The sequence below is a fragment of the Panthera uncia genome (assembly GCF_023721935.1).
Source record: "Panthera uncia isolate 11264 chromosome C1 unlocalized genomic scaffold, Puncia_PCG_1.0 HiC_scaffold_4, whole genome shotgun sequence".
NCBI lineage: Eukaryota > Metazoa > Chordata > Mammalia > Carnivora > Felidae > Panthera > Panthera uncia.
In genome coordinates, this window is record NW_026057585.1 from 22,641,538 (window position 1) to 22,663,130 (window position 21,593).

Genomic DNA, 21,593 nt, shown 5'->3' on the forward strand with positions numbered 1-21,593 from the left:
GGTCAGCAAGAGCCTGCTGGGACTCTAAATCCAGGTTTCCTCCCTGCGTGGTGCCGTCGGTGGTGCAAGGGATGCGAAGACTGAGTTTCTGAGAAGTCGAAGCTGCAGGAGAAAACAAACAAAAACAACAAAATGGGAAGCCTGCGACGCTCTCTCGCGCGGCGTTCCCAGACCAGCTCTAAGCTGAGCTACGCCCCAGACACCTTTTCCCTTTGGAGGACGCCTTTCCTGGGCGCGACGTGCACGTACCCGCACTGAGTTCTTGCCCACAAGGGCAGCTCTGAGCCCTGGAGAGCGAGGTGCTTCGAAGAAGGCAGGCACACTCGCATGCTTTCCCATGTAGAGCTTTGCGTTTCTTTTAGTACTTTGGATTCCTAGTGAGGGGTACAAGGCGCCACTCCTCTCCTGACCCTATTTCCACTACACCGCGTCTGATCCCACAGTTACTCGCGGGGTATCTACACTCACAGCTTTTGCGCTCAGGGAAAGTTGTTTGCGAGGAAAATGAGTGGGGACCTTCTGAGAAGCTCCCAGGGCAAGTCCCTTTAAGGAAGGAATTGAAGTAGAAAAGAAAGCACAAATATGCTATCTCTGCACTCGACATTCTCTCACTAGCAAGGGAATGTGTGACTACTGTTCTTCCCTTCATTGTTCCATGAATTATCCTCTTTCCATAGGGATACACCAGTTGGTGATTAAGGGCTTGTTATGTATTTAACAAAATTCAATATGTCTGCTAGTGGCATTGTTTTATTGGGAAATTGGGAAAGTAGAGAGAGCCACATAATCTAGTAACTAGGTGATCTTTGGAAAGTTAGCCTCATGCTGCTGGTTGACTAGTAAGTGTATAAGATTTGAAAGAAAGGGAGCTGGGGGCCTAGTGATAGAGTTTTCCGGAAATGAAAGGTAATACTCTGGCATTCGTTGAGAGACTGAGGAAGAACTTTTAAAAACAAGCTATTTCATTCAGTTCTTTGCCAGTGGGACTTTAGCTTATGATTGCATTTGCTTCATAAATGAATAATAATTTTTTAAGTGGAATAATTGTAAATGCTAGTGATGAAATCTAAAGGAAACCTCTACTCATCTCATGGTCAACAAGTATTTGATTTTCTTGGTTCAAGTGGTTTCAATACTTATCTCATTGCTCTCTTTCCTTTGCAGAATTATCTTCTTATAAAAGTTTCCATTAGGTGTCAGTCTGACTGAGCTGGTTCCTATTTAAATTTGAAAAGAAAAAAAAACATTTTTTAAAAACTAAATTGGGCCTTTATAGATAAGGGGGGAAGGCCCAAAACTTTATTCAGTTGAAATTGCTGTAGTTAATTGTTTTATTACAGTCAACTTGTTTTCCTCAGAAAAGAGAATTTGAAAGTATATCACTACTAGCTGGTTGTCACTTTTGCCCTGTCAGTATTCATAGACAAGATTAAAGAAGTGCAAAGTGATTGTGTGTGTTTTTCAAGCTAGATCCAAGTGATTTTAAGAAATTATAATACCTGGATTTTCAGTTGATGTCCAAATACTAGAAGGATATACAACGTTTTTCTAAAATTTGGTTTCTTTTCAAAAGTGATAGAATTTCTACCTGAGAAAAGCATATGGATACAGCTTAGACTATTCTTTGATAGTAATACATAGGGCACAATGGAGGGGGAGGGAGAAAACTTATGAAAATTTCCTTTTTTTACTACTATTTTTACTTTAGTTAACTCCACCTATGTACTCAAAATTTTATGAACACAGTTTCTGGCTTAGAGGTGGAAGATTTTAGGTTTTCCATTGAGATTTGTATACTGTCTGTGAACACTCACATTTATACCATGATATTCATTAGTAGGTGTAAAATACATGATTTTGGTTGATGGTTTACTACTGAGTCTCAGGTAAGGAGTTTGATGGAAAGTGTTTTACAAACAATTTACTGATTTTATTCCTTGTGTCTGTGAATTGTGTTCTGATACTGTTGCTTGAATAGACCTGCAGGGAGTGGTGGTATTCATGATTAAAGATCCCTTGAGGATCATGACAGCCTCTATGTGAATACTACACTGTTTAATCATGAATACACACACACATACACACACACATATGTATGTATGTGTATTAGGCAGATGATTCTGGACAAGTACATTTTTAAATAAATAATCATGTCCTGGAACCAGGATTTCTCCCCAAGTCCACTGTTTGCTTTAGAATGATATGGTTCTTGGTGTCACAGCAGTGCCAATCTAGAACCAGAAAAGAACTGTCAGTGAATGTCCAGGTAAAGGAGAGCAATGAGGAAGTAGCATTTTGATGGAAAGAAAATTCCATAAACCATACAAACATTTTTGTTTTTATTATATTGCACATCAGTAATGGTAATTTTTCAAAAATAAAAATAGACTTTTTTGTCTGGGTATATTGAGGAAAATTTTGTGTTTTTATGTAGGATACATGAGAAGGTCTAAAGATATAGAAGACAGTATAAGACCATCACAATTATTCACCAACTTTTTAATAATACAGTTTTAGTGACCATTATACCATAGAAATGACAGAATGATGATTTTACACTGTTAGAGAGTAGTGTAATCTGCATGTATGAAGGTACATTTATTTTGGTAATAAACATTTTTAATTAAAAATAAAACATATTAGTGATAGAATACTTCAAAACTTTTTTATTATTGTATTTAGCTATCACATTTAGTTATTGGTTGCTATACACTTATTAACATAAATGCTAAATAGCTTTTAAGCAAAAAGTTTTATAGTATAATTTTTAAGAAAACGTTTTGAGATTTTTCTCTTGACACCTATATTTTAAATGACTTATAATTCTTCAATTTCAATCTATAAAACACTGTGTGAATGTATAAGCTTTTTAATTGAGAAAACATTGCAATCATCCAAAACTTATCAGTTAAAAAACAGATATTGTGAAATTCTAAGTTTCTTGAACTATATTTAGTACCTGGTGATTAGTTGAGTTTGTTAAGTGTAGTTTAACAACAGAACCAATGGATCTCTAATATTTGTATTGTTGCCCAGATTAAAAATATATGACTACCCAAATCTTATGAGTTCTGAGTTCAATTATATTCTAATTAATAATGAGAGCTATGTAAGACCGTCTTCAAAATCAACAAAAAATATTTTACTAGCTGTATAAGTGCAAAGACAAAGATTTTCATTTGCTGTGTTTGTGGAAATACCTTTTGAGGCTCGGTGACATGCACACTGTCTGCAAATTTACACACCTACTACCTACAGCTAGAACCAAAAGTTAAAAAACAAAAACAAAAAACCCCTAAGAATAAACTATAAACTTTAAAACATTCAAAGGATTTTAAATAAGGTTTACTCTATTTATTTTATTAGCTTCAAATTAGTACCGAATCTCAGTTAAATTTCACACTAAAAACTATATATATCGCCATAATCTATTTACTAATACTATGTTCTTGGTTAAAATACAGTTTATATCATAATACAGTTTTTAAAAAGTTGACAAATTATATTACAATAGTGGCATAATTGCATAATTCGAAAATAGTGTCTTTTTTAAAACTTGAATTAAATATGTGCTCTTAGGAGACATTGTTTCTAAAAAATATTTTTGTAACAATGATATAATTTAATTGGAAAATTGATACTCTTGAAATTTTTTGTTTCTTTAAATTTATGTCCAAATACCTGAGGGAAAAGTAATTGTTTGAGGTCTATTTTTATATTTGTGAGCAAAATGTGGCCAATTTCATAGATTTGTTCAAACAAGTCCCAAGATCAACTAAAGTTACTTATTTAGGATAGTTTCTGTATATCTACCAAACATTCCATTTATTTTTGGAATCTAAGAAGAATGAATGAATAAATGAATGTCATAACTGGTACTCTATGAGAAACATGCATGCAAAATATTTTCCTTTGTAACAGAAATATATTAGGGTAAGACTTCTAAATATTTTGGATTGTTTTATGCACAACTACAGGGGAATTAAATTTTAAAATGCTTACTATGGGTCCAGTTTCATGCACAATTTATTTACTCTTTTAAAGAGGCTTTGTAAGTGTTTACAAAGACAAAGCAAATTACAGAATTGAGGCAGTTCTATGGAAAAACCTCAAATCTCATTTTTTCCTCTGTTATATGATGCTTGAGGTGAAAAGAACTTTGGAATAAAAGCTGGAAAACCTGATTTTGAGTACAGGGTCCGTTGTGAATGATGACAATGGACAAACCACAAAGCTTGCCTGGCCCTCGGTGTCTCATGCACAACAAGGAGGGCTAGATTTATAGTCTCTCAAGGCCCTTCTACCTGCTATGGACTCCATTTCAAAGAAAGCCTTTTGCTGGGGGGGGGGGGGGGGGCTGCTAAATTCTTCTCTTCATTTTATATGTGGATGGTGTGCAAATCGATAGCACAACTAAGAAAGAAGCTTTAAAAAAGACAAAGCTTTCAAATGCACCCACCAGCATATTTTATCTTGATAGCAAACAGGAAAATGGTCTTCAAGGTTTTTACTTAAATTTTTAAAACATGAAATACATGGAAACATATTTGTCACTTCTTTGCCATTCAGTTTCTATTTGAAGTTTTGGCAGGAAAGAAAATCCCCAAAGAATGACTTACAGATTCATCCTAGTGTGTTATTGTGAAACTGCATGTATTCGCTATATGTGTAATGTATCTGAGGCTCTCTAAACCAGGGATCCACCTCAGAAACATTTCAACTTAAAAAGACCAAATCGCAAATAACTCTTTTCAAAGTCAATGTATATAATTGTAGTTCATGAAGAATAAGCACTGGGCCTTTTAAAATGTTTGTTCTGTGTGTAAATGTTTATGCTATTAAGTTTAATTATGATTTTTAGAGGAGTGGGGAAATTATTATTATTTTTTGCATTCTAAAACAAGAGCTAGTATCTGTGTGGGATATTTCATTCTGAAATAGCATAGCAGTGCTAAAGCTTTTAAAATACCTGGTCCCATATCTGGCACATGATAGGTGTTCAAAAACATTATTAATTTAGTAAAAGAATATTATTATTTCAGGATATGCTAATACAGAATTTTACAGTTTTCCCTATAGTTAATATCTTTTTAAAAGCAGCTAATCCATAAAATGGCTGTTGAATTGCATATATTTAAGTTTAACTTAATGCGAATGTAAATTGTTAATTCCCAATATTGCTTATGAATAGTGCACTTATTCTTTTTTTTAAGATAGAAAACTCATTTTCTCTGATTACCAGATACAGCTTCTAAATAATTGAACAATCTATGAGAACATTTTTTTAAAGGTGCTATTCTTTTTGGAACTATAAGTAACTGTTTAATCTGGAATTATTTTATTCCATGTGAATTTTGATGTAAATATGCTACCTAATATATTTTATTTAATATTAAATGTATAAGTACTTGTAAGAATTCATAAATTTTTAACAAATAATCAACTGAAAATCATTTTAGCCAATATAATAATTACTGTGATAGATATATTTCCAATGATAAGGATTATACAGTATTTTTTCAATACTTATTAGCAAGGCAAATTTAAGTTACAAGCAAAATTAAATTATAGTTTTATTTGAAAGGTGTTACTCTCTTGGGTGTTCCAAGTATAGTTAATACAAGTTGACCTTATAACCACAAAATAATTTACCCATTCTCTAAGAATTAAAATAATATGGTTTGTCAGCTATAACTTTATTCAGATAATTTACATAATGTTTCATCTACAGTTTAATGATGGATATGATACTTTACATCCATTTGAGACTTTGAGAATAGGTTCAATACAAATTGTATAAAGTTTTCAAAAGCATTTGATTTCAAAAAGATTTCTAATGGTAGAAATGCAAAGTTTGGAAACTATTCATTATATTTTTATTAAGATATCTCATATTCCTTTCAGTTGCTGGATGTGGTTGTCCAAAACAACTTTGAGAGTGTTTAATACTAGATATTAGGACAGAGTCAAAATATAAGGATTCTTTACACTGAAAGAAACAGGTTTTTGTTAGTTGTGGCTGCTATATTAAAAATCGGGGTTGATGCTAAATTTTTGGGACAGTTTCACATTTAGATCTGACAATTTGTGCAGATAACAATTGAATTTGACAAGAGACAAGGGACAATGATGCAAGTAACAATATTAAGGATGTGGACCATGGAGAGGATTGTGCAGTTATGGTGATGTGTTAAAGAAACCATAATGAAATTATCGTTGGCTATTTTATTGGCAGATCTAGTAGCTTGTGATGGGAAGTTGACAATATTGGCTTTATATAGTGTATCTATACAGTAGGAATGCTTTCATAGTATTCAAAACTTCTTGCTTTTACTTAGATCAAAAGTCATGTGCCGGTATAGAGGTGTGAATCAATTAAAATAGAAATAGTGTCTGTGTAAAATAGGCATAGTTTATAGGTAGAAAACTGAGAAAGGAATGGACTCTGGATGTTTCACAAGTCAAAGGAAAGTCATCAGTCTTGAAAAGACAAACTTAAGGAAAATTAAGCCTAAGAGGCACATGGCTTAAAAGAGACAGCCTTTTCATCCATTTTTCTATGGAAAATGTATATGTTATATTTGAAACTGTACTTTAGAAATAAAGTAACCTAGGGGAATTTATTTAAGACTGTATTAGCACTATCTCTCAATATAAAATGCAGAATTTGGATTTTCCTGTTCACTGCAATTGATTACATTTTAGGGATGAGGGTATTTGTTAATTAACCATGGCAATGATATAGGAGATTGACATGCTTGCTCTTCTCTGGCTCAGCCTGTGTATCCAAAGACACAGCATTTCCACTTGATCATTTGTTATCTTTTGATAGAATTATCTTCCAGTCTATTATCCACACAGAATACAAAATTTTGTGAGTCTTATAAGCCCATAGTAAATTCATATGATTTTTAGTTGTTATGATTACTTTCTATCTCAAATCCAGTTATTAGGTGTCTGGTCCTACATCCATGTTTTATACATGATATTTTCACAACACAGAGAATCTAAGTAACTTCCCCATGGATACCCAAATAATATTTGAAACCCATTTTCTAAGTCCTCTTTGGATGTTTTCTTTCTAATACATCACACTAAAACTTCAATATTGGAGTTTTTCTTCCAACTCTACTCTTCCTGGTATCTGGCAATAATTCTTACATTCTTCATACTAGTCAGTTATTCATCTGATTTAACCTTTTTCAAGCTTAAATATTGTATATATAGATGTGAATGTGCCAATAGATTCCAAAGGTCTTAGTGTGCTTATCCATATATATATATTTTTTTCAAAACCTAGGAAGATTTTATAGGCCAAATTAATAATGTAGAAATCATAGAAATAATAGTTAAAGGAATAGCTTGATCTTTAACCAAGTTGCAAATATTTTAGTAAAACAAAGAAAATTTTAATGTAAGTTACATTAACTCAATTTAATAAGCTTCCAAATGAAAGTATTGGCTCAGAAATTAGAATGACAAGTATTTGTCATGAAGTATATTCAATGGAAAATTAAAAATGGGATACCAAATGCTGACCCAATGATGTTCTCACATCAAAGAACATAAATAAAATCACATTTTAATGTATAAATTAAAATTGTATTTATGCTTTTATTCCATTTTTAAATATTCAAAGCTGTCTTATTAAATAAAGACAGACTGACTCTTGGAGCAAAATCAAAATAAAATTCTGAGTTTTATACTAAAACCTTATCCACTGCTGTTGTGCTATTTATGCAGATTGTATGGTGGTCATCCACTGATACATCTGTGTTACCTATGGTGTTAGTCATTTAGGAGGCCAAGAGAGTGATTTCTTGCTGTGGTCACCCAACTTATCAATCAAAGAAACGTACTTCTTACACTTGAAAGACAAAAGCTCCCAAATCAGAGCTCTATCACAGCAGTAAGCGTTCGCTTGAAAAAATGGTGTAACTATAATTGTTTTAAAATATACCAAGACAAAATGATATCTTTTGACTACCTTGTCCCCATCAAAAGGTTTTCCCTTTTCTTTAATTATAAACTACAACCATAAGTAATTATACTCATTATTACTCAATTTCAAAAAAAAATAAAATGTAGATACAACTGTAAGAAATAAGAGAAGTGGTGGGGGGGGGGGGAAGAGAGAGAGAGAGAGAGAGAGAGAGAGAGAGACATCATTTTCTGATCTACTTTGGTGCTGGATTGAAGGTAATACAGTGGCAAAATTGATTCAGGGAAGTAATACTTAAATAATCAGCATTTTGTTCAAGGAAAGATGTTTTATGGATTCCTATAATTTGGTCAAGAACAGAAGGCTTTAAAATTTGTAAAGGATAGATTTTAATCCTCAAACCAGCTAATTAAGCTTCTTCTGTACAACATACAGTTTTAAGTTAACAGTAATTAATAGAGCCAGCTTGGAACCTCAGGAAGCTAAAGCCAGCAAGTGCTTTTTGGTTCACTCGAGAGGATGCGGTTTGATTGCTGGCGCCAGTAAACAGGTTGGGAATTGTCAACATTGTAATTAGCAGCAAGTTTCTGGATTCTCAGCCTGCCAGACTAGTGGGCTGATGCTTGGAGCAGTTGCCCCAGGGGGGAGAGGGAAAAACAAAGGAAGGGAATTTGAGCAACCTTGCAATGCTCTGCCAGCATATGCCACTGGACCAGTGTTTTTCTTGGCAAAGGTCTATTTTAAGACATCTAGCAGTGGTTTCCACAAAATATGAAACTCACCATAGCAACCAAAATGGCAAGCATCTCAAAGAACCTTTCCTTGATTGGATATCAGATCAAACTGTGTCCAGAGCTATATTGCCTTATGGGCAGTATGCGCTGTGCTCTGCACAATGTGGTTATTATGAGCATTATTAAAAGGGTTAAAATCTGTTTTGGCAGCAATCCTGAAATACTCTGCCGAAAAGCCGTCAAAGAATAAGGTTACGCAAACCTTATTAACCCTTCGTGTAGTACAAACAGAAAGGAAATGTCAACCTGAGTACCACCAGGAATCCAATCCTCAACATTTAAATGATTATTTAAATGTAGTTTTCTTAAATCAAAGCCATGGGATCATGGTGGAGAAAGTTTGTTATAGATTTGAAATCCAAACAGTATCTGCAATGCTTCTAAGACTAAGGATTAACAAACTTATGGGTAATTTATAACCCAACTGAACAAAAATAAGGCTAGCTTCAGGAATCTACTTGATAAAAGTTCATGCACATAAGTGTAAAATTTCACTGATCTTATAGCAGAATATGACCTGAAATAAATGATATAGTTACAGGATAAGTACTAAATCCACCTACCTTGTGGCAAAAGCATAATAACAAATTTTTTTTTCTTTAAGGCAGCTCTGAAGTAAATTAATTTTACCTTCCACTTGAAAAAGGTCAAGGTTGCTGAGCATTGCTAAAATACACATATTAATTTCTCCCAAATAAAAAAGCTTAGAATCCTATCAGGGACATTCTTACTGTCACTTACTTTTGCCAAAATATGAGGAAGAGGCTTCGAAGAGATAAACAGGATGCAGAGACAAACAAAATAGCTTTCTTTACTGTAAAAAAAAAAAAAGCGTTCTTAAATGGATCAATGTGCTATATTAAGCAATTGCCATGTGGCCATTTCTGCTGCTGGATTATCAAAAGTACCCAAGAAATGGCTGTGTAGATTTGGCACCCAGGTGTCTGGTGTTGCATTTAGTAGACTCTTTTGTGGGGAGAAGGATTACTCATATTTGTTGGAGAGAGTGCAATTCTCTAATCCTCCTCCACAACAGAATCCTTGTTGGAGTGAACCAGCAACAGGATTCTTATCCACTCTCCTCTAGACTCTGAGGAATTCTCCACAATTATTTATTATTTTCAGTGGAATTAGATGCCTACAGGTGGCCTCATAATGTGCTTCCAGGCATACAACCTGCTGTAAATTTTTAAGTTACATTAACTCAGCAGTATGTTGTCTTATAACAACAGTTCATTCAGTTTATGAGGAAAGGGAGAAGGAAGCAGAAAGGCAGTCTTTCGTGTTAAGCACCATTACAGTTCTGTTCCACCCTGTTCTTTCTTTGACGTTAGTAAAGGATATTTTCCAGAAGCAGCACTGCTGGCTTGTTAGTGTGGGCTGCACATCCTTATGGAATCAGATGGGGGGTGGGGGGGAGACACAGCCAGCAGACCTCACTATAGTGTCTCAGGGACTGGTATAGTGGGTGTCAATTAAAAACAGATGCAGAGCAGTACTTTTTCTTTTTTTTTAAGGCCTTAAATGACTTCTGTTATTAAAAAGTGTTTTGTCTTTAGTGGTTTTTCATACTGTGTTAGAAAAAATTTAGCTCTATCAAGACATTTGGGTTTATCAGGTCTTTCTGCAATTTCTCCCCTACCACACATCCTATATGCTATAATTGTTTTTCCTGGGCTTTTAGGTTACCAATCGGTGAGAGAAGGAGGGGACTCCTTCATAACTTTTCTGTCATTGATATTCATGCTTATCCTGCCTTTATAATGATGCAATTGTCCACTCAATGTATACAGCCTATCACCCCTGCACATTTTAGGCTACGATTCTCAGAACTGATGAAAAAACAAAGATAATATACTTTAGGGGCAGAAATCAGATTAACATTTTAGGGGCAATACACAGGTCTATTTAAGCCTCAGAAGTCCTACTACTAGGTTATAAAACCCTTTTTCACAACCATAAACAGAATGAAATCTGTGTCTTACCATTCTAGTCTCATTAAGCCTGTAGCTTATACTACAAGTAACGATGATACATGCATTTTAAGTATATATTTTATGTGTACAAAGTCATATCTATATTATTAAAAACAAAACTTTTTAAAATGTAGAAACATGTTTTTATTTTCATGCCTGTAGTATAGACATGGGCAAAATTAGTAACCTAAAGTCAATCTCACACTAACCAAGTTACCTGGCTTAATGCAAGGATATTTAGACCTCTCCACTTTTCATTTTATAGTATCTGACAAACATGCTGAGATCAAACAGCTTATATGTTCAAGAGGTAGGATGTCTTTCAGAATAAATCAGTGAATATCTATTATGCATGTACTATTCATGAAGTATTCAGGTCTGTCAATATTTATTAAGCCCCTACTATGTTCCTGGAATTCTTCTAAATGTTAGAGTTTTATTGCCCTGAAAGCATTCACGCCCTATAGGACAGCTCACAATTCAGGTTCTTAGGAGCTCTGTAGGGAATTCAAAAGAATGTAGAACAATATCCTCCTTTCAAGTAACTTACTAGATTGTGGTTAATAGAGCAAATATTAAATAGTGTAAATGTGACTGTTGCTAGAAGCTATTACTATTGTCTCCATTCACCAGAAGACACTTACAATCACAGATATAATAATAATAATCCTCTATAGAAATGGATTTACTCTTTTTTTCCCCTCAGAATATAGACACTTTTTCAAAACTTAATAGACCAAGGAAGTACTCGATAGGAAAAGAATAAAATACACATATTTTCACCTCAAAGCAAGTTACTCTATTACTATTCCTATATCATTGTAACACATTTATAATTACACAAAATTATATCCTAGCAAAAATTGTTAGTGTATTTATGGTTATCATAGAATTTATTTTAGTAACTGTAAAATGATAGTGAATATCTCTAATTCCCAAATCCATTAATAATAGGTTCCAGAGTCAATAAATGTCTTTTGAGAACATGATAATAGCTTTATCAAAGAAAGTGCTAAAAGTACTATGCTACCGTTTAGATCAGTGGTTGTCAAAATGTGGTCCCTTGATCAGTCGCCTAGCCTCACCTGGGAACTTCTTACAAATGCAGATTCTCGGATGGCATTATGCGTCCAATGAATCTAAAACTCTGGAGGTGGGGTTCCTAATCTGTGTTTTAACAAGCCTGATTCTGATGCCTGCTAGAATTTGAGAAGCACTCCTTTCTATTGATTCAAGTCAGGTTCTTGCAACACTGATCCAAATCACTTAAGTTCTGTTGTAGATTTATAGTAACAAGTTATTATTATCAATTGTAGCAGATATTTTAAATTAAAAATCAGAACTTTACCTGACTGGCAAATTCTGTAACATTTGGGAAATGTTTTAAACTTCCTTACATAGACCCTTATTAGTATTATATAATACTTTTTAATAGTACTCTTCCTGCTAATAACTTTGTAATCATGATAGTATGTCTTGAATAGAACTTTCTCAGGACTTAAACTCTTCTCTTGATTTAAGTTATTACCATTGTGTTGGTATTATTATTATTATTATTATTGTTATTATGTGGTAATGTTATTATTGTGGTATTTTCAGCAGCTGCCCCAATTTTATTTTGGCATTAAATTGTGTCCCAGTTTAGAAGCAAGGAGAAATAGCTTCATTTTATAAAAGGCATAAAACAAGAATTTTAGATCTTATGTGCGTGCGTGTGTGTGTGTGTGTGTGTGTGTGTGTGTGTGATATGTGATTATCCTATGGACCATTATTAAAATTTTCTCATTCGTCTATGACACAAGGAATTTTTAAATTCTCATATTAAGAAATGTCCTGACCAAATTCTTTGAGCACTTACAAAATGTTCCAGTAATATAATAGTATAAAATAAATTTCCTAAATCTGTTTATTAGAACTACACTTGATAAAAATTTGCTACTTAGGTTATTATATAATGGTAAAAATGAATGTTATTGGTTAAACAATTAGATTATATCAGTTCTCCTTATGCCAGGTGGAGACTGTTTCATAGAGCTGTAGACCACAGCTTTAAGTTTGCTAGACCATAGCTTTCTATTCAAGCTTTCATGGAAACACTAGAAATTCAAAAGCTAAAATGTTTAAAATGCAGCTCTCACATGCAGCAAATTGTTTCTTGTATATGCTTTAATTTCAAATTTAAAAAGACGAGTATTAAACTATACCACTCTAAACTGTAAAGCCTAGAATAGTCCTCTGATCCATAAAAACTGACTTTTGTATTTAACACAAAATAATCTTAACCACCTTCGATTTAATGTTAAAGTAACTGATTGACAATATAACCAGGATTTTTCTCAGTCTGAAGCCTTCTTTCTATTAATGGGACACTTGTTTATATACTTGCTTATATCAGAGTATAAATTTAGTCACATACATTATAATATATAATATATAATGAAGTATTAATATTATTTTTTAGTAAAAATACATTTACTAATATGTAAAAAGAGAAGGTGATGGCCTGAGTATTAAAATTTTTTTATGGAAAATAGGTGTATCATTAAATAATAAATTAGGTAGTATTTTCCTTTATAGCTTTAATGCATTAATGAATTTTGTAAGATTCTGTTTTCTCAAATATTATCTTGTTATAGCTGTTCCATTACTTTACAGAGTAATAGAATTTTCCCTCTCTAAAAATATATTCTGACTATAAACTAGAACTGTAAGTCCATTTTAGGATATGATCTTTTTTTTTTTTTTAATCCACAATAGAGATAAGCAACACTGTCCAGACATAAATGCTTAAGTTAAGAGGTGGACCATTTTATGCACATCCTGTTTAGATAAAATGATTGACAAGAGATATGTAAGAAATCCACGTTATTCTTGTGGAGGAAAAAAAAAAGTCCATTATTTTGACAGTTCACTTTTTAAGATTAAGCACTTCAGATTAACCAGAAAGGAAAATGAAATCATTTTAATAGGCCTGTCGTTTGATGGATTTAGTTATTAAATAAAATAGACACTAATTTAATGGTTAGTACTTCAAACTTCAAACAAAAGAGTTTTGACTGCAACAGGGATGCAAAGTAAGGACCAAGTGGCTTCTATTTTGGCAGAGAAGATACTTAAAATTCAGAAATATCAAAACAGCTTGTTTTTCTCTTAAATTAAATGTTTCAGTTTATCATCAGTCCTAGTTCTTATGTTGTATGGCAGATTCCTAGGTGTTCATTGTTATATTGTTGATTTTCACATATTCTTTTTTTTTTTTTAAAGTAAACTCTCCACCCAACGTGAGGCTTAAGCTCATGACTCTGAGATCAAGAGTCACATGTTCTACTGACTGAGCCAAACAGGCATGCCCACGTTTTCTTTTTTATCTAACAAATGTTACTTTAAACCGTTTATAAAGGAAAAGTCAATTTGAAAAAATGTTGTTAATATTACAGAGACCGTTATAATCTTTCTCAAATGAGTATATATATTTATTTTTTACCCATATCTCATTTGGCTTATTGTGGGCCTATATTGCTGATAATCTCATCATTAATTTAATATACATTAGCGTGCTGGTAGCTGGAAAAGTTATCAGATGCGAGCTTATTCATTCTCAACAATGAAACATTAATGGTTTAACATCTCTCTTTTAGAATGTTTTTGAAGTGTTTTGCAAAATTGATTTAGTCACATCTCTTGACCTTTTTATTTGTTGACTGCTACCTTATGCTACTTAGAAAGTTTTCCAATATGCTTATAAAAGCAGATCTATGAAGGAAATTGTAAACAATTATTCACCTAAGAATGTGTTATTTTATAGTTTTTGAACTCTAATTTTTAAATAATGTAAGTTTTAAAGCTGATAGTCAGTGAAATTTCACATTTAAAAAAGCTAAATAGTTTATTTGTTATACATTAAAAATAAATTCAAAAATAAATAATGGATTGCATTAGGAACTATTGTTAGGATTTTAATTTATAATAGGAAACTGTTGTGATTATAATGATATGATAACTATACACTTACAAAGTAATTATTAAGACTATCTTTAAAATAATTTTAATTTTAAAGTTTTTTAATGCTTTATTTATTTTTGAGAGAGAGAGAGAGAGACAGAGAGACAGAGCACTAGCAGGGGAGGAGCATAGAGAGAGGGAGACACAGAATCTGAAACAGGCTCCAGGCCCCTAGCTGTCAGCGCAGAGCCCGACGCGGGGCTCAGACTCACAAACTGTGAGATTGTGACCTGAGCCAAAGCCAGACACTCAACTGACTGAGCCACCCAGGCACCCCAATAATTTTAATTTTTATATATTGGTTTCTGTCATAGGAGTTCACAGTCTTCCTGAATTCTGCTTATTGTTTTTCCTACTAAAATTTTAAAGTAATATTTATATATCACACATTGTATTTTAAAAAAGAAAACTTGGGACGCCTGGTGGCTCTGTCAGTTAAATGTCTGACTCTTAATTTTGGGTCAGGTCATGATCTCATGGTTCGAGGATTCAAGCCTTGTGTCAGGCTCTGAGCTGACAACATGGAGCCTGCTTGGGATCTCTCTCTCCCCATCTCTCTGCCCTTACCCTGCTCTCTCTCTCTCAAAAAAATAAGTAAACATTTTAACAATTTTTTTAAAAAAAAAGAAAATTTGAAAAGTTAGCCAATAGAGGAAAAGATAATTGGAGAAAGATACTAAGGTAATAAAAGTGAAAGCACACTTCAGTCAGGTATTAAGTCCAAGTATTAAAATTAGCATGCTAAAATAGGAAATATTAAGTCTAATGTTTGTTAAATCAAAGTATCTCGATTACCCTTCCTTTCTGTTCTTTCTTTTTGATGTATAACCTCCTTTAATGCCATGACTACCTCACTAGTAAGTATCAGGTAAGATTATAATTTTAGCACTCACTTCAAATTATATGAAAACAGCATCCAAAAATGCCATACTGAAACAAGGTCTACTTTCTTGGATCAAAATAGATTGTTGTACATTATAAATGATACTCTCTGATGTTTTTGTAATGATTCATGAAACTAAGGGGCTGACATTTTAGCTCAAAGATTTCCATAAAATGCTAATAAAACAGGAAAACTAATTGCAAGTTACTTCCAAAAGTATTCAAATAATTCTAATCCTTGTCTTCTACTAATGCTGTTTGTAATGCTTTAAAAAAATCTACAAATACAATTGAAAATATTTTTTGGAGCACCTGGGTGGCTTAGTCAGTTAAGTGTCTGACTTCAGCTCATGTCATGATCTCAGGGTTCATGAGTTTCAGCCCCACATCAGGCTCTCTGCTGTCAATACAGAGCCTGCTTCAGTTCCTCTCTCTCCCTCTCTCTTCCCCTACCCCGCTCGCTCTCGCTCGCTCTCTCTCTCTCTCTCTCTCTCTCAAAATAAATAAATAAATAAACTTTAAAAAATTAGAAAATATTTTTAATAGCTAAATTAATGGGGATTAAGTGTTACAAATCAAAGTGAGGCCATGATAAAAAACCATCACATGGTGATTTTATATCTCTTAGGAAAACATAACTACTTATAGGCTGTCCGGTCTTCAGGGTGATTCAGCGTCTCAACCTAATGTAGAAACAATTCTAAAATACAAAGAGTTACATTTATATCCTTTTTAAATTATGATCTATTTTTCTTATAAGAAACTTTAGATGAAATTTGAAATTCTGTTAACTTTTATCCTAGTTTATCTGTTTCTTACTCTTCATAAAGAAATCCCATGTATTTCACAGACATTTCATATACCTTAGTTGAATTTATTTAGAAACATTTAAAATGTAAAATAACCTTTTAAATAATATTTATGTGTTAATTATATTGGTTGACTTAAAAACTAGTCCTAGTGTGTCAAGGGAGCCACCAGTTATTTTTAATCAAGAGCTAAAAATCCAGTTTGACTTAGAAGATTCTAAAATGATTTTCTGAAATGATATTTGGTACATGGTGATTACTGCTTTTATGTTCTTCTCTTTAACTTTACATGTTGTTTATCAGCAGAAAGAACACTTCACTTATGGTAACAATCTGTTTACAGAAATTTGTTTTAAAAGAATTAGCTTCATTTTGATTTCTCTCCATATTTTAGTAGGAAGGGTATTTATACCAATTTTGCTTTTCACATTTATTATAATACAAAATTACACTAATTTAAGTAATAAAGTTTATATTCAGAAAAGGCATTTTTCTTTGTTTTATTTTTATCTTGCAATATACATAATTTGCCTACTGTGGCCAGACCCGTATTGCTACATAAATGAATTATTTTAGAAAAATGCATTAAACTTTAACATTTAAGTTCCTTTTGTAGCATATATTTTTCAGAACTATTTATGTATCATTAAATGTTATACATGGCTACGTTATACATATCTACATATTTTATTTACATTTATTTATGAGGATTATTGTATTTCCACCCTGTCTTCACTGTGATTATTATATTTTTCTCCAGGATGTCTAATTTTAACCAAAAAAGTAATCTGTCCATGTGAATTTCTTGGTATAGCAAATTAAACATTTTATCTACAAATAGAGGTAGATGGAAGTACACAAACTTAGTATTTAATATGGTCTCAGTTTCTGTCAATTTCATGCTCACTTATTCTCTTCATCTCTTTTTGCAAGTGGCCACTTCGTCATATGTTTTAACTGTAAGAGGATGAAAAACGCAAAAGTGCCCACCATCAGCATAAAGTGAGGCATTTTAAGCTCCACTGTGCAAAATGAAAGTGTAATATTCACTGCAGAGAAGACTTAGAATTCTATTATCTTGTCATTTATACCTAAAGGCACTTTGATTTCTGGAATAGGTTAAACAAAGGAAATTTGGAATGGATTCTCTTTAAAATTTTGTGAATTTGAAAGTCTGAGATTTGAAGACCATTGAATACGTTTAGCCATTTTCCAGACAATCCACAGATAGAGGACAAATTGTGATGTAATTAGCTATGCATGTCAAGGTATGTGAGCATTAAAAAAAAAAAAGAGGCTGATTTTGTGACTTATACCCTAGCCACCAAGGAAGTGGGTTAGCACACTGCAACTGACTTCCCAATTCTGGAAAACTGCGCATATGCTTCTGGCCTTGAATTTGGGATTTCCTCTTGAAGTATAGGTTTATACTGTCCAGAAGGGTCAGGAACAAAATAGGCAGTGATTATAGAAACAGTATCTCTGGGTTCACTCCTACATCCTCCAATACTCCTGATGTGATCTGATCTATAATTGAACCTCACAGGGTGAACTGTTTGCCCTCAAGCTTCATCCAGTCCTGATGGATTCTGGGTCCAGGTATAGGAAGAAAGACTGTCATATTGATAATAGAATTGTTTTCCGGGCTTAGTGCTAGAAGAGACTTAAGTGGTCACTTGGTACAACTCCTCTTATTTTAAATGCGGGAAACTGAGCTCTAGAGATACCGCAACTTAACACTCTTACTAGGATAGTATTTTCTCCAGTAAAAGTCCTGCTGACAGTAATAAAATTATGCAAAGTCATGAATCACATCCAGATCAACACACATATGGTTTGACCTGTGAAGTATTTTTTATTATCGTCACCTTTATTATTACAAAAGTGGTCATTATTCCAAAATACTTCTTCCTCACATGCAGCTTATCCCTAATTTTTCCATTCTTTATTCAATCACTGTATAATCTTATGAAACTTATTTAATTTACAAGCTATTTTAGTGAATTTTTGAAGTGATAAATATTGTTCAAACATAACATGACAAAAAAACATTGGATTCTTTTCTGCATTATGAAACATACAGGCAGGAAGGACAACTCTATGTCTAGTTATTACTGCTAATATTTAACATTAAAAATAATTGATTTCCACATTCAACACATCTTCTCATTGACATTCACATGAGGGCACCATCCCCTCCTTTTCTGTGTAAATCTGATTAACGGGCTGCTCCCACTGTCATTTTGCACACAAAACTTCTATTCCATTTCGACAACAATCCTATTTACACAAAGACCTCAGGGTTGAACATTTAAAGTACCTAACCATTACTGAATATTGAATCATTTCTCTCCACATAAAATTGCAAATGTGGTCTGAGAGCCAATTTCCAGATTACCTTGGTTGAGTAGTACTAATTACTTCTAAACCGAAGGTGCAGCCACAGTCTGCCAAACCCATGCTGGATTCTTCGAATGTCAGGTGAGCTCTTCCCACCAAGTGATCATGTCCTACTGTAGAATGCTGTATGATCACTCATGCTTATAGTAATGATTCTCCACACAAATAATGCTAGTGACAAATAGTCATAATAGTAATGTGTACTTTGCATTTGAATGCCTACCATGTAGCAAGGCACTGTATGCAGTATCTATTACCTCATTTCATTCATTTCTGAAAATGATCTTATGTGTCAGTTATTATTGTTGACATATTATAAATAAGATAACTGAGTTTCACAGGGATTGTCCCACAGCCAAAGTCACACAGCTAACAAGTACAAGAGCCTAGGGCTACTTTCTATTACAGCCCTCATTCACTTCTTTCCACTACACCACCATTTCTATGCCTTCCTAAAACAACCAGCAAAGATGAGTGAGGCCTGAGAACATCGGTTTGGGCACTGGTAGAACTGGGTGCTATCCTTGTTTCTGCCACTAGCTGAAATGTGACCTTAAATCAGTACTTGTGTGTCATTTCCCTCATCTGTAAAATTAGGTGGTAGAACTAGCTTTAGCCTTCTGTGATTTTTAAGTAATCTCAAAGAAGGTTCTTTTTTTTTTTTTTTTTGGAGAAAGAAAATTGAAAAAAAATTGTTCACAGTTACAATACCACTGAATGATATTTCTCTGGTATTTCCCAGGTTCTCATCTGATTTTATAGCTTCAATCACAGAATAGAATCCTTGTTGATATACAAAGAAGAACATATTCTGACCAGATCAGTGAAGCACGGAGAAAGATATGAAATTGACTTAACGTGGGTCAGACTCTTACAAAGTTTGAATTTAGCATCATGCATTTATTATGCTGCATATATAAAAAAATTAAATGAATGATGTGAAGCAAGGTGGGAATACAGTACAAGCATAAAGGATATTTATAGTATGTGTGATGAAGCATAAAAATACATTTATCTCCCTCAAAAAGCAAAATGTTGGATATATTCATATGAGACACCTTAGGCTATATCAAGAACACTATACTTAAATACTTAAATGCATTTACATACTATTCATGTAAATATATTGGCCTAACCATAGCAGCTCTAAGGATTCATGATAAGCTGTGAAAATTGTCTGTAAAAGATAAGTGAATGACCCTTTAAAATAGAATAAAAATTAATTATAGTACACCAGCAATTTTAGATACATATACATACCATTTTGAAAATCTGTGCTTTTGAAATGTTAGCCGTTCCTTATGTAGTTCTCATAGAGATGCATTCATATCACATATACAGTTTCCTAAACATATTGTATTTTTCTTAGAACATCAAACATTATGTCCTATGTCAATTTTGTAATATTTTGAAAGAACAAAATATGGTATAGTAAGCTGACATATTTTCCTTCGTTGAAATATTCTTTTGTGTGTAAACTCTTTACAGATTTTTCTCACCATTTTCTCCTTTTCTAAAGTTGACAAAAATGTAAATGATGGCAAAGTGAAAAGAATTATCATTTCTTTCAGCAGTTATTACTCTATGTTTCCCTATTGCTATTGCATAAATATTGTCATAATTCTACAAGTTTTATACTAGAAGTAATAATAAATAATTCCTTCACATAATTTGTGAGCGACTTCTTGGAATATCTGATTTTTGCACACACTAAAACATGTCACTTAAGGTGATTTTGAGCTAGTAGAAATTTTGCCAAAAAAAAAAAGTGTTAAGTTTGATTTCACTCATTAATACATTCAATGTGTATTTACTGAACTCCTACTGTGTGTCAGCCACTATGCAAGTTGCTGAACCTATATTGCTAAAATGCAAAGTTTGATGCCTACATGAAGTTTCCATGCTTGATACGAGAGACCAATAAACAATTAAATCAATAGAGAGAAAAAATAATCACAAATTGTGAAAACTTTCACAGAGGAAATTAACACATTGAGGAGATAGAGATTAATTGATGGAGGCCAATCTAGACAAGGTGAAATGGGGCAATTATTGAGATCCTGAAAGACAAAAATGAAACCAAGGCTTGATGAAGTGTTCTAAGCAAAGGCACTGTTAAGTGCATAGACATCAATACATACCAAAATATTTTAGGAATACATTCTCCAATTTGTCCTTCGGTTTCACTAATTAGTATGATTCTCTGGAAATCTCAGCTCTCCTGCACAAAGATTGTCTGAAGAGATAAGCTTTTTTGAAAAGTTGTAGTAATTTGGGAAAATAAAGAAATTACTTCTAAGAAACAGCTTTAAGAATGAAAATGGGTGAAGTAGTTAATACTTAAAATATTATTCTTTACTAGATATTATCTTTTTAAGAAATTAATATCTCAGAGCAATGATCTGTGCTTGGATCTTCTGTTTATAACAGTCTATGAGAAAGATTAATGTGTTTTTATAGAATATAATTTATCTTGATAAATTTTTGTCTTTATAGTAATAATGACTTCTTATTTATGTCTCCTTATTCACAATGAATGCATTTGATTCCCAAAATATACACCAAAATAGAGGAAGACAGAAAAAACTAAAAATTGTTTGTTAAAAACATCTAAAAATATTTTCATGTGAACTTATCATTTCAGAAAAAATTACATGGAGTGTCCAAAGATTAATTTAATAAGTATTCTGTCATCTTATATTATACATAGGTGCTAGTTAGAGAGTATTTTATTTTGCTTTGAAATATTTACATTGCACCACCAAGAAATGAATTAAATAATATCTTA

General features: G+C 32.8%; 1 long non-coding RNA gene across 1 annotated transcript in view; it reads right to left on the bottom strand.

The window, feature by feature from the left end:
- Positions 1-224: 224 nt before the first annotated feature.
- The window catches only part of LOC125912371 (uncharacterized), a 132,371-nt gene continuing 111,002 nt past the window's right edge, over positions 225-21,593 (bottom strand). Inside the window, exon 3 of the long non-coding RNA XR_007454686.1 lies at positions 225-1,217. This is a non-coding gene — a long non-coding RNA (uncharacterized LOC125912371). The remainder of the gene's footprint in view (positions 1,218-21,593) is intronic.